Source organism: Passer domesticus, chromosome Z (genome assembly GCF_036417665.1).
Source record: "Passer domesticus isolate bPasDom1 chromosome Z, bPasDom1.hap1, whole genome shotgun sequence".
NCBI classification, from domain to species: domain Eukaryota; kingdom Metazoa; phylum Chordata; class Aves; order Passeriformes; family Passeridae; genus Passer; species Passer domesticus.
In genome coordinates this window covers 63,912,375-63,925,728 of record NC_087512.1, presented here as the reverse complement: position 1 = coordinate 63,925,728, position 13,354 = coordinate 63,912,375, and the positions used below count along the sequence as shown (strand labels likewise).

The 13,354-nt window shown below is 36.9% G+C and overlaps 1 protein-coding gene across 4 annotated transcripts in view; it reads right to left on the bottom strand.

The window, feature by feature from the left end:
- COMMD10 (COMM domain containing 10) overlaps positions 1 to 13,354 on the bottom strand; it is a 104,168-nt gene that overhangs the window by 84,942 nt on the left and 5,872 nt on the right. The window lies entirely within an intron of this gene.

The window sequence follows — 13,354 nt, the reverse complement described above, 5'->3', positions numbered from 1 at the left end:
TTAACTCTGATTCCTTCAGGAGCATAAAGATAGTACATTAAAAATAAAAAACCAAACTAAGCAACTTTCTATTTTTCATCAAGAAAAAAAAAGTATCGTTCAGTCAAGAAAATTGATAGTGGTCAACAGAAAAGGACTCAGATCCTAAGTTATGGGTTACAGGGGTGGAAGGAGGCCAAAGCAGGCAACTAGTAACAGTACCACCTATTGATAGAACACCTAACCACTAAGGACAAAAACAACTATGGTTCAAGCCCTCTGCTCCTGAAGTTAGAAAGGACGTTCTACCAGCTACTTAAACAGTTTATTACTCCAGTACAGAAACCAAGCCTTAGCCAGGATCAAAAGACAATGCCACTAGAGACAAAAACAATATACAAAGAAGCCTGACTTTTAAGACTTTTCTGAAGCTGTTAAATACTGTGTACTCTGTGTAGACTCAAGAACAAACCACCAAAAATAAAAAAATTCAAGTCTCTATTTCACTTCTAATACACACTTATCCCAGAATACTGTAGAGAGCTCAGAACAAATACAATACATGTGGCAGCACACTGGCCTGAGTTTATAGCTGAGGAGCAGCTGTAACTCCTGTTTTATATTGCTTCACCTTAAAAATTACTTTGTTTTCCTGTACAATTCATGTCTGTTTTCTGTTTTAAACATAGTTGTATAAGTTTTAATTAATAAATAGCATGCTGCCTAAGGCATCAAAATGGTTCATTTTCTTGAAAGAAAAACGCAACATATATCTGGCAATTGTTGTGTTTGTTTACTTAGAAGACATTCAACATCCTGCAATGTTAATCAACGTTTTGAGAGTAGTGACACATTTCGGCATTTGTGTCAAGGCAAAGTATTTATTAGTCACAAGGTGGTACATACTTCAGGGCAATTTTTTTCAAATATGAAAGAACTATAAAATTATTTTTACTTCTGGTATAAAACTTGTTACAGAAAAAAAAATGATGTAAGAATAGTGCCAGAATCTGTGATATACTAACTGAAAAGCACTTAATGGGGCAGAGGAGAAGTATTTCTGCATGCCTAGCATGCTAACAAATCCATGTTTTTAGCTAGTGTAGACCTTTAGCGTCTTCTCACAATTAAAAAAAAAAAAGAAGTAAACAAGTGCAAGCTGAAAAAAAGGAAGGGAAATAAACATAAGTACTAAACAAAACCAATAGTAAGAACATATGAAAATGCTTCAGATCTGTTCTATGAACATCCTGGCAAATAAGTCAGGGCAATAAAGATAGGAGGAAGCTTTCAACAACCCCTGCAAATCCTCATTTGTTTCGTCCATTTTGTTTCACTCAGGCTTCTGAAGAGATTACCATGGCACTTGCGACTCACAGACATGGAAGACCTTAAGCACCTTCCAGCACTCACTCTGTACCGGCTGCAGAAGAGGTAAGATGTCATTTCATGCTGAACCAGCTCTGTACTCCTTCACCCACAGCGCTTCTCAGTGGCCACCCGTACCTGTCCCAGGGCAGATCCACAACAGAAAGCAGCTAGTTCCCCTACTATAAGAAGATCTGACCCTTCTACTGAAGATAAGCAGCACCTTTACAGGTACATAAAAATATCACCTGGTCTGTTTGTGATGGCCACAGTAATTTTCTTCCAGTGTAAAACACTGAATTTTCCAACTAAAGCCCTATCCAGCAGACATGCTAAATAGTAGAGCGTATCATTTTACAGAGTAAGACAAGACCACCACCAATCTAGCATAACTACGGTAAAACATTTGTGTGAAAGTCACTCTCTTGAAAAAGCCCAGTGCATTAAATGTCAAGTCAACCTTTACAGCTGATATAAACCTGAAGCACAATCTCCAGCTAAATCAAGGTTCACACAGTCAAAATTAACACCCACAGAATCCACCATTTCTCTTACAACCCATTGTGTTTTGACATATTCTATTGTCTCTTCCTAGCATATCTTCACCACAGTTCCTTACTTCCACCTTTTGCTGCCCATACACATTACTACAAATTAAACCTAAATTGAGAAGAAATTCAAGAAGTCTGTCAAATAGGACAAGTTTCTGTATTAGTTGTCAAAAAATACTTCTTTCAACTACACAGATATATTTATTTTACCCTCTTCAATGAGAAATCAAAAAAACATTCTTTGGGAAAGAAATTCAGACTAATCATCTCAACTATACAAAAACCAGGCTGTCAGACTTAAAATGAAGGACTACAACTTTGAGAAGGAAAGCAGAACAAATGTCAATAATGGGCATTCTGCAGGGCTTCAACCTGAAAGAGCAAGAACAGAGCCCAAGTGAACAAGAAACTGACACTAAAAATTGGCTGGCAAGGGCCTAGTTTGAAGGAACAATTAAGGGGAAGCATTGTGAAACAGGGACAATGAAGTAGAACAGAATTTCAGAAAATATGTATTCACCTAAAATTTCTTACCTAATACCTCTAACTTCAGCCAAACTTCTGCAGCAGGATCCAATATTTTTGAAGCACAATGGAAAAAAGGGCCTTAAATACTCAGTCAGTACCAGAGGAGGAAAAGAAGATATTTTTCAGTTGGTCTTGGCTGATAAACTGAGATCACGCCTCCTGTCTGTCTCTACACTCATAAAGACTGGAAGTCTGTTTTAATTTTAAAGCTGAAAACTTCAATTTTCATGTAAATTACCTGTTTCTAGAAGGGTTGTAACATATCATTAAAGAACCTACAGAAGACCAGTATTATATGGCACTCAGAACTCACTGATGTGGCAGCTTACTTCTTACCACAGTGCCAGCAGGATGCCACAATACCATGCAAACCACTGTTTCTCATCCATGATTTAGTACCTGTTTGTCCCTTGGAAGGAGATTTAAGCACAGGCTCCCATAAAGTAAGAGCAACAATGAGTTGCTCAACACAACAATGAACCTGCAAGAACTACACTATACAAATACTGCTTGGACACATAGAATCAACAGCACTGAGGTTTTTATAACCACCAGGCATTTAGACAGTTATGAAACAGCCAATTACTTTTCAGATCAAATTTAACCTGTTATAAAGATTTAATGTTTTTGTTCAGGCTCTTGCTCTCCCTTTTCTTGGCAAGATTTGCTGCTTTCAGAACGCCTAGCTTTCACTAAATAGACTAAAATCTTATAGTCAGAAAACATACTTGATTCAAAATATGCAGACAATTAATCAGCACTACAGGTTAAACGCTGCTTAACAATCCACTACAGATAACCTTGCTACAGGAAAACAGTATAAAGGTCCTGTCATATCCAGTATTAGCCCTTCTGGCAAGCAAATGACCAGGAGCATTTCTACTGGCAGAACGACAAATGCTGACCAGCAGTTAGCAAAAAGCAAGAAGAATGCTCAAAACCAGTGTTTCATCTTAAAACCTAAAAAGGGAGAAAAACACAATTCTGGGCTGAACTCCTTAACAAGCCTGGTGGGGAGAGAATGCAGAAGGAATTCTAAATTGACAGCAAGTGTCCTGTAGTTCTGTGCTTATGAAAGAAAAAAGGTTATAAAAGCGCTGGATGGGAAAGGAACATGTAGCATAGGCAAACTAACATATCCAATTTGTAGAAGTCTACTACTAGTACCACAACAGATGTTTTCAATGTATCTTAAAGGTAATTGGTAAATAAATGTGGTAATATTACCATATAATAGTACTCTTTGAAAATCAACTGTATAATATAGTTTTTCAACAGTATCATTTCAATTCAGTATCTCTTCTACTGTCAATGGGCTACAGTTTAGTTCGTCTGCTTGAACTTTGCTAAAGCAAGAAAACTGCTCAACGTGTGCCTTTTTAGGTAGAAAAAGATTTTCAGTACCACAAAGTTGTTAAGGAACTGCTAAAGCCTTCTAACACGTCTGAAGAGAATTTTGAAGCAAACTGAGCTTGTAGCCCACAGTCAGAATTAAAAGCCAGTAACATGAGCACAAATGAAAATAAATCCTACCATTCCTTCTGCATATTCAGATCTCGGCAGAAAGCTAAGTGCTTCTAATCATAGAATGGTTTGTATTGGAATGAATCTTAAAAATCATCTAGTTCCAAACCCCCTCTCCTCCACACACACAGACACTTTCCCCTAGACCAGGTTATGCAGAGCCACATCCAGCCTGGCCTGGAACACTTCCAGGGATGGGGTATCCACAGCTCCTCTGGGCCACACATTGCTATGCCTCACTACCCTCACAGTAAAGAATTTCTTCCTAGCATCTAAACTAAACCTGCCCTTTCTCAGTTTTCAGCCACTTCCCTTCATTCTATCACTACACGCCCTTGTAAAAAGTTCTTCTTCAGCTCTCTTGCAGGCTCTCCTTGTGGGGTCAGCTCCTCCTGGTACTGGTGGTGCTGAAAGACTTAATTAACACGAACATCCCTGCTCTTGGTTGTCAGCAGCTTTCTATGGCACAGAATGCTTCTGTAGACTTGCATAGCTAAGAAATAACATCCAGGTCTCCTGATTTTACATCCATACTCAAAGACTGACTTCAGGGTAGTTTAAGTGCATCTATAATTACTTCCATTCTCAGGCAGTCTGATTAATTTGAGGACATGCTGATGTAGAGAAACTGACTTCATTTTTTCTCAGATTTTTTAAAACTGCATAAAGGGAACAGAATGCCAATAACTTCTTACTGGCTCATTTTTTTACAGGTACCACAGAAAAAAGTCTTCCATTAGGCTCAAGCCTAACGAACTACAGCAGATAAAGTAGGTCAGTTACAGCAATATAGAAATTAGTGTCATGCTCCACTGGTGTATAGATTCACCCATTTATTTTCAAATAATTTAATCCTTATTTTGAGAGACCATTTAGTTCAAAATGATCTGGTATTTGTAATAACTTCGGTGTTACTGAACATCAGATTATGCTTTTCATAGCCTGAGAAAGAAATTTACACACTTGAAGCTCTTTCTATTAAAAACACCATAATAATGCACAAGTGCACAGCACTATTTTTCAAACTTACAGTCTCCTCATCTATTTCTGCTAAATGTGATGTATCTTCAGTTTACACACAGCAGCTACTCTGGAGGTAAGTTCAGCTTCACTACATCAAGGCTCCCTACTTAACAGGCTACCTTAATTTATAGTTAAAAGTAAATATTGACATCTTAAGATTGCGAAGCCTAAACGCCTACGATTTTAGTGTTAAGAATGAGTAAACAACACTGTCGAAGAGTGCATAAAAGGGAGATGAAAACTGAACCTTCAGCCTATTCTTGAGGAAGTAGATTTCTCACAGCTGAAGAAAAAAGGAACTATCCTTGAATAGCCCCAGTGTGAGCAAAAACTATACCTTAAAAATTAAGCCTGACAAACTGAAAAAGTGCACTACATAATTTTGCTGCTTGCAGTAACGGGGAAAATGAACAACTTAATGACTCTGCCCAATGTAACTTAGCAAGGGACTATAATGTCCCAAATACAACAACTACAAAAGGAGAGAAATTACATCTTATTTTGACAAATGAAATCATAATTTTGTCATTTTATCTCAGATATTAACTCATTCACTTCAGTTATTTCTCCCCCTAATTTCAGAGGAATAGCCCAACTTGAAAATTAAAACATTTCCTTGAATAATTGAAAGAGCTGTTTATGAACTTTAAGCCTATCCTAACTGGAACTGTTATGAACAGTGAAGAGACAACGGGATAAGAAAAACATCTTCAGGAAATCTTTTTCTCATATTATTACAATAGCATATATCACACTGACAACAAAACATTTTCCACTCAACAAAATATTTCAAGGAAATAAATACTCCACAACATAAGAAATTTTCTAACACAGTTCTTTCACTTATATTTTTTGGTTGTTCTAAGCAAATAACCTAGAAGAAAATGAGTACGGCCATCCTTTCACTCAGTTTAATTCTTGAAAGAGTAACTCCACACTTAGTTCCTGCACTGAAGACAAAATATTCCTCAATTCATTGGAAAAAGCAAAAATCAAAATACTCATGTTTAAAGTTTGACTATCTCTTCCCTTCATCTTTCAATAATCAATTAGACAAAATACACTAAGTAACAGTTAAAAAAATGAATAATTTTCACTTAAAGAAAGTATTGCAACATGTATGTATAATTTTAATATATTATGTAAATACATGTATGTATAATATACATGTATGTATAGTTTTAATATATTAACTATCAGTTTTGTATGATGGGAGAGGACTAAATGTGCATTACATATTAAAAAATCCATTGGCCTACAATGCATTTCTTCATACCTGTGTAATCACACCAGCATAAAACCAGAGGAAACCATTAATTCTTCTCTCTAAAATTTGCAGCTGAAGGTGCCAATTCCATTTTTCATCAGCAAACACAGCACTCCAGAATCAAAAATCAAAATAAGACATGAAAATATCAATTTTGCCAGCTGTGGTGATGGAAATAATTTAGGAATGATTTAAAGGTGACAAAACATGCCTGACTATTAACTCCTTCAAAAACTCTCTCCATCTCAAGAAAAGAGTATTACTGCAGAGGAGACATCAGCAGGATGCAGCCAAAAGTGTACTCAATAGAGGAAATGAACATTAAAACAGAAAAAAAGGAAAAATTTTTAAGAGAAGGCAATAATTGACAGGCAAAATTTGCCAATCAACACAGGTAGGGTCTTCATCACAGAAATAATCTGTAATCAGGAAGAGAGTGTTTCCTTTAAGATAAGCCCCAGATCAAACACCAGTTTTCTCCTGATGGGAAACTGGAGCATTGTGAGCCTGGGAGATGACTGCACAAACACACTGATTTCTATTCTCCATTGTTGCTATTGACATCAGTTGAAGTCAGGTGGCATGAATATCTCTGAAAGAGTTCTGGATGCTGCAGCTTCTTTCCAGCAGGTCTCACTGTAACAATTCCTCCACAGGTGAGCAATCCTACTGTGAAACAGCTGGATTTTCATATAGTTGCATGAAATTTCTGACTGCAGTCCTTTCCCCCTTTTCTATTTTTAACAGCCATAGAAAAAGATTTCTATTTTTTAATAGAAAATTGAAAATAAAGTATACAGTAGTTAAAAAAATGTCCCTCTACTGGACAAACACATTCAACTTCAATAAAATTCAGCATCTCCATTTCATAAATCGGTTACTCGGGCATTTTGTAATTTCAGTGATAAGTACTCTTTCATGGCAGGTTCAAAATTTGTAACACTCATATTTTACCTATATATATGAATTACAAAATGAGTGACTAGCATCTTCAGCTGACAGTATTACACAAATCTTCAAAATTAACACAAGAGCAGTCCCCATAAAATGGTATGTAACTGTCAACAAAACCGTAGGTACAACTACTCAGCCACATAACAGATTCAGTACAATAAATTGAAGATTTTTATGCATTACAAGTCTGTAGTTACAGTCAGTCATAACACATAACACATAACAGTCAAGTTAAGCAGAAGTGGCATAGTCAACTGCAGTGACTCACACTAAATTTTAAAGACTGGACTTTGAAACTTTAATGATATTTTTGCAGTGTTTCTCAGTCAGGAAACAAAAGAAAGTAAGAATCACCAGATGGATCCTATCTACCTAGACACAATACTAGAATGCAATGTTAAACCAGATTCTGCCTTAATCTTGTCGATATTGTGAGGCTGTCAGCAAACAGGCAAACAAAAAAAAAAAAAGGAGGAACTATATTTTTCACCAACAGACAAGAATAACTAGACATAAAAGTAGTTGTAGTATAAAGGCAAGGAAAGAGTTGGATTGGGCTAGGCAGACAGACAATAAATTTACAGAATCATGTAAAATATTGATGAAATGGAGCACAATTCCCAGGGGGAAAGAAAAGTATCTTGGCCTCAAAAGAAGGCACTGTTATGATCAAGAGACTGAAAACAAGTTAGGTCACAGACACTGTCAAGTGATTAAACCAAGCAAGTGAGATAGAGGCACTGAATGTGAAGAATCTTCGCTAATGTGAACACACACATCACATTTGCTGTGCAACTCCTGGAACCCTCAGCATAACTTTCCCAAAGAACATCAGTAACTTAAGGCAGTAAAAAAAAAAAAAAAAAAAAAAAAAAGAAGAGCAGTAAGCTTTTTTATCTCTATAAACTGTTCATTTCAGCTTGTAATTAATGTTAGAAAAAGCAACAGGAGCAAAACAAAGAGCCAGTACCTCACTTACCTCTCACAGAAGATACTAGGAGCATGCTAAAAATAGAAAAGGCTAAGATTTAACTCTAAAAGGAAGATATGGACAAGTTACACACCTAAATGCACCTTATTAGTGAATATTTAAGATTAACCAGATTCTTCATCTCAGACTAGCTAGAAGTTAATTTCTTCTGATTTCCCATTTTTGTCTTCAAGGATAAAATCATTTTTCTCTTCAGCACACTTTTCTTAGCATGTATACCAAGAAAAGTGGTATTTTCAGACTTCTTTGTTCAATATTTAAATCAAACTCCCTCAGCTCTTTAACCTTGGAAATCAGGAAAAAGACACACCAAAAAGAACCAGTATGCTTCAAAAGGAAGGATACAAAAGAAATAATATGACATTGGTAGAGTAAAACTAGTGCTAAGCTGCAACAACTTCAAAAGACTTTCCCCTAATGGAAGTTACTGCAAGTTTTCATCTTTCACTATTTTTACTGATAAACAGCTAGCTTGAAAGCAAACAGAAAGAGGCTCCATGATAAACATTAGAAACAACATTCCAGTTTCAAAAACCATAGTATCTAGTGCAAAAAGGAAAATGCGCTCCTTTTGTGCTCCATCTATGGCTAATTTGTGGGCACTGCTGCAGCAAAAACGTACACCAGTCTATGACATTTTTATTAAGTCATGACTGACTGGTGTTTTTATCTAGCAGAAAATATAACATGATCCAGTGGAGGAAAGATTAAGTTGGACAGTTTTTAATTAGAGATAAGGCAAACATTTTTAGTAACCATAAAAAAAAATCCTCAGAAGATACCTGTCATTTCAAGCCTTGAAATCACAACCACACTCCTGTTCCAAAAGCTCTTTTACATATTGAGGAAAAATTACGTTTTGTATTACACAGGAAGTTACACAAGACAAGGACAGTACTCATTTCTATAATCTCTTAAAATGCTATTTTGCATGTAAGAACAGAACAAAACTTACAGATCTTCAAAACCTTCTCAGAATCTACCTTCTTCCAACCTTTGTAACTTGTACCTTCTTGGTAGAAAACAGAAGAGGACAAGGATAGGAAGCAACTCATTAAAAAAAAATCCTGAAGAAGTAGTACCTAAAAACTGTAAGCAATTAAAATTCCTACTAATAAAGCTGAGTGAGTGAAAGAATAAGACTCACTTGTGCTGTAGCGGGTGATTAAAATAATCTCATTAGACATAAAACTGTGTTTTTACTTTGTATTTCATCATTTGCAGTCTCTTTGTGAGTGCACTGGCATCGCATTATGCAAGCTGGTTCACAATTCACTGTGACAATGCCCACAGGCACAACACTGTTTTTGTGACTTCAGCTTGTCACTGTAAGAACAACTAGTTAATCAGATACTAACAAGAAACTGTAAAATTATTTCTTATAGTTTGAGTTGTATTCCTCCTTATTTTGCATTCTTCTGATATCAGAGAAAAAAATTCTGCCACGACATACACACACAGAGCACACCAATTCTCTTCTTTTTTTGGCATAACCACAGGATGCATGTGTTTCACAGTATTTCTGTAGATGTGCCAGCATTTAGCAGAGGGAATTTAGCACATTAACATTACATATACACCCATTAGCAAGAAGGCCAGTTTCTGAGAAAATTACTTTCAGAGTTTTTCCCATATGGCTTCAAACAGGCACTCAAGATACAGAACTGACAGCTCTGTCAAGAATTTTAGGTACATAATTTCACTAGTTGCATTCCCACGCATCATTATATTAAGCAATGCTGTCTGAAAGCTATAAAAAACTCCTCTTGCTTGGCAACATAGGACCTTTATCTTTTTCATTACATATATTTTAACAATACTCTGAATAGTTTTCCAAAACCAGAAAGCTATGAAGCACTTAGCTTGATCTGCCTTTAAAACAAAGATTTGTGCAGAATACAAAAACACATACAGAGAACATAATATTAAGGGGAGGAGAAGTGGAGAAAAGCAACAAAACTGATGTAAAACTGCCAAGAGAATTCATAGTGAAACCTATCAAAAATCCAGCTCTTCTTTGCAGGGAGGAAAAAATATTTTTTAATCTGATCAGCATGCCCTCATTTCTAAACTTGTACATTACCAAGAAAAGACTTAAAAACTGGAACAGACTGTTATCAAACTATTATCAGCAGCCTATCATTTTAAAGGCCAGATTAAGAATGTGTTCAAAGGAAAGCATTATACAAATACCATCATTTTAATTGACTAGTATTGTATTATCATCATCAGGAATAACATAATAAAGGCACTGCCGTATGAGTAAGGACCAAAGAACCAATTAATGCAACAGCAGAATATACATAATTAATAGCTCTGTGCAGCTGAAGACTGGCAATAATTCAGCAAAGAAAAATGAAAAGATGAAGTGAGAAATAGTATTAAACAGTACAGCTTTATTTTAACTCCACACTTTGTATTAATTTCTCAAGTCAATAACATCCCTATCTACTAAGCAGTCTGCACAAAAAATTTCAGAAACCTCTGCTGAGAAAACAGTTTTTCTCAAACAATTAGAAATGGTGTTGAATATGACACAGAAAGCTTCACCTAATCAGTATTCCAGGAAATACTTGTTCTGCTGCTCTAATAAACACAATTTGACTTGTCAGCCTAATGAAGGTATCAACCAGCACATTACCAGCTACACCTCTTGCTCAGAACTGACAGATGCAGAACTCAGAATACTACTTTTTAACAATGTGTAGTTTTCAGGCAAGAAAAGAATCTGATTTAAGAGAAATAGCTCATCAATAAAGAAAAATTATGAAATTATTTCTCATAATTACTAGTGGTCTTGAGTCCAAACCTGAACTCTTCTGCAAGCCAAAAGATGCACTGGACTACTCTCAAATATGGCATAAGTAAAATTTTTTGCTTTATTATGAAACAACTAAATTGGACACTCAGTTACCCACTAGTTTTTGGCCATAACCCAACCAATCATAGAGGTTCCAATGTTCTCTTAATATGTAAACCACACCCTTAATAAAAAAAAGAATTAAACTGTCTGCCATTTTTAATTTTTTTGAAACAGAAATAGATTACAGCCCAGTCCTTGTGTACACAGCAGAAAATACTGTACTGTCACCATTTCAATACTTCTGAAACAGACAACCTCTAAGTATCATGTGTCAGGAAAGACTTAGAATTATTTTGTCACACAGACTTTCGAAAAACACAATATAAAATTCCAAAGAGATCTTAGTTATTTCATAAACTCTGTCTTGTGAATGTCTGCAGGGACACTGTGTATGTGTTGGAACAGAACTATTGAGACCTCAGTAATGTTAATCATGACCCAGATTCTGCACCTGGATCCACACAAGCAAACCCTTTACACACCCACTAAAGCTTCTAATAAAGAAAATCCAGAGTTACTAATGTGCAGGAGGCACGTGGTAAGCAAAAGTACAAAAGAATCCCATGTGAACTAAATTCTGAACTCATATGTGGTGCTGCACACCACCTCAACACATCAGCAACAGTCCACACCAAATATGCAATGATAACCAAAAAGCCAGTGTGTATGTTTAAAAGAACGTGAAAGAGAAAAGAAAAATCAACCAACAACTAGCACTCACAGACTCACAAAATGGTGTGGATTGGAAGGGACCTCTGAAAATCATCTAGTCCAAATTTCCCACCATGGACTGGGAACATGTTGATCACTAGATCGTGTTGATCAATGCCCCATCCAATCTTTTGAACACTTCCAATGACAGGGCATCCACAACCTCTCTGGGCAACTTGCTCCAGTGTCTCACCACCCTCATCAAGAATTTCTTTCTTTATTCCAGTCTAAATCCATAATCCTTCCATTTAAAACCATTGCCCCTTGTTCTGCCACTAAATGCCCTGGTAAAACATTTCTCTCCATCTTTCTTGTAAGCCCCCTTTAAGTACCGAACAGCTACAATAATGTTTCTCTGGAGCCTTCTCTTCTGCAGGCTGGACAACCCCTACTGCCTCAGTCTGTCTTCACAGCAAAGGTCCTCCTGCCCTTTAATCACTTCAATGGCCCTCCTGTGGACCATTTCAACAGATCTGAGTCTGTCTCATGCTGGAGGCCCCTCAACCGGCCCTTCATGCAATATTCCAGGTGAGGTCTGAGAAGAGCTGAGAGGTGTGGTTGATACATCAAAGGACTGTGTTGCCATCCAGAGTGACTTGGACAGGCTGGAGAAATGGTCTGACAGGAACCTCATGAAGTTCAACAAGAGAAAGTGAAATGTCTCCTTCACTGGAGGGGACAAGCACCAGTACAAGCTGCACGCTGTCCAGCTGGAAAAAAGCCTTGTGAAAAAGAACCTGAGGCGCCTGGTGGACACCAAGTCAATAGTGAGCCATCCTGGGCTGCTCCAGGAGTACTGCCCACAGACTGAAGAAAATGACCTTTCCCTGTACTCAACAATGGTCTCACCTGGAGTAGCATAATCAGTGCTGGGCTCCACAGTATAAGAGTCATGTAGGTACTGTAAAGAGTACAGCAAAGGCCACCAAGATGATGAAGGAATAGGAAGGGCAGGGAAGGGATAGGGAAGGGCACCTCACATATAAGAGGAAGCCACAAGAGAGCTTTTTAACTCCTTATGTGAAGGAAAGCTATAAAGACTGAGCCAGGCTCTTTACAGTAAGGCCCAGTAACAGCACAAGTGGCAACAGGCACAAACTAAAACACGGGAGGCTCTCTCAGAACACAGGAAAACATTTAGGCTCTTTGAGAGTGGCCAAGAACCGACAAAGGGTGCCCAGGAAGGCTGTGGAATCTGCATCCTCACAGATGTTCAGGTGCTGTCTGGATATGGTCATGAGCAATTGGGGTTAAATGCCCCTGCTTCAGCAGAGGGGGTGGATCAGACACACTCCAGAGGTTCCTCCCAGCTTCAACTGTTCTGTGACTATGTTGCTGGAACTTGTGATAACATAAAAGTCATTCTTTTTCTGTACAGAATATTGCTTCTGGAAGAGAAGTGAACAATGTAAACTGGGAATTAATATATGGCCATGTAAATAAATACTGATATTTATAGGATCAATTATTTAATACACCTGTATTTACATGTTGAAGAGGGTATTAGTAATTGACTACACATCTCTTTCTACAAAGAAGTAAGTTAATATAATTTCTAAATCAATATAAATACCTAAATTGTGTATCATTGTAAT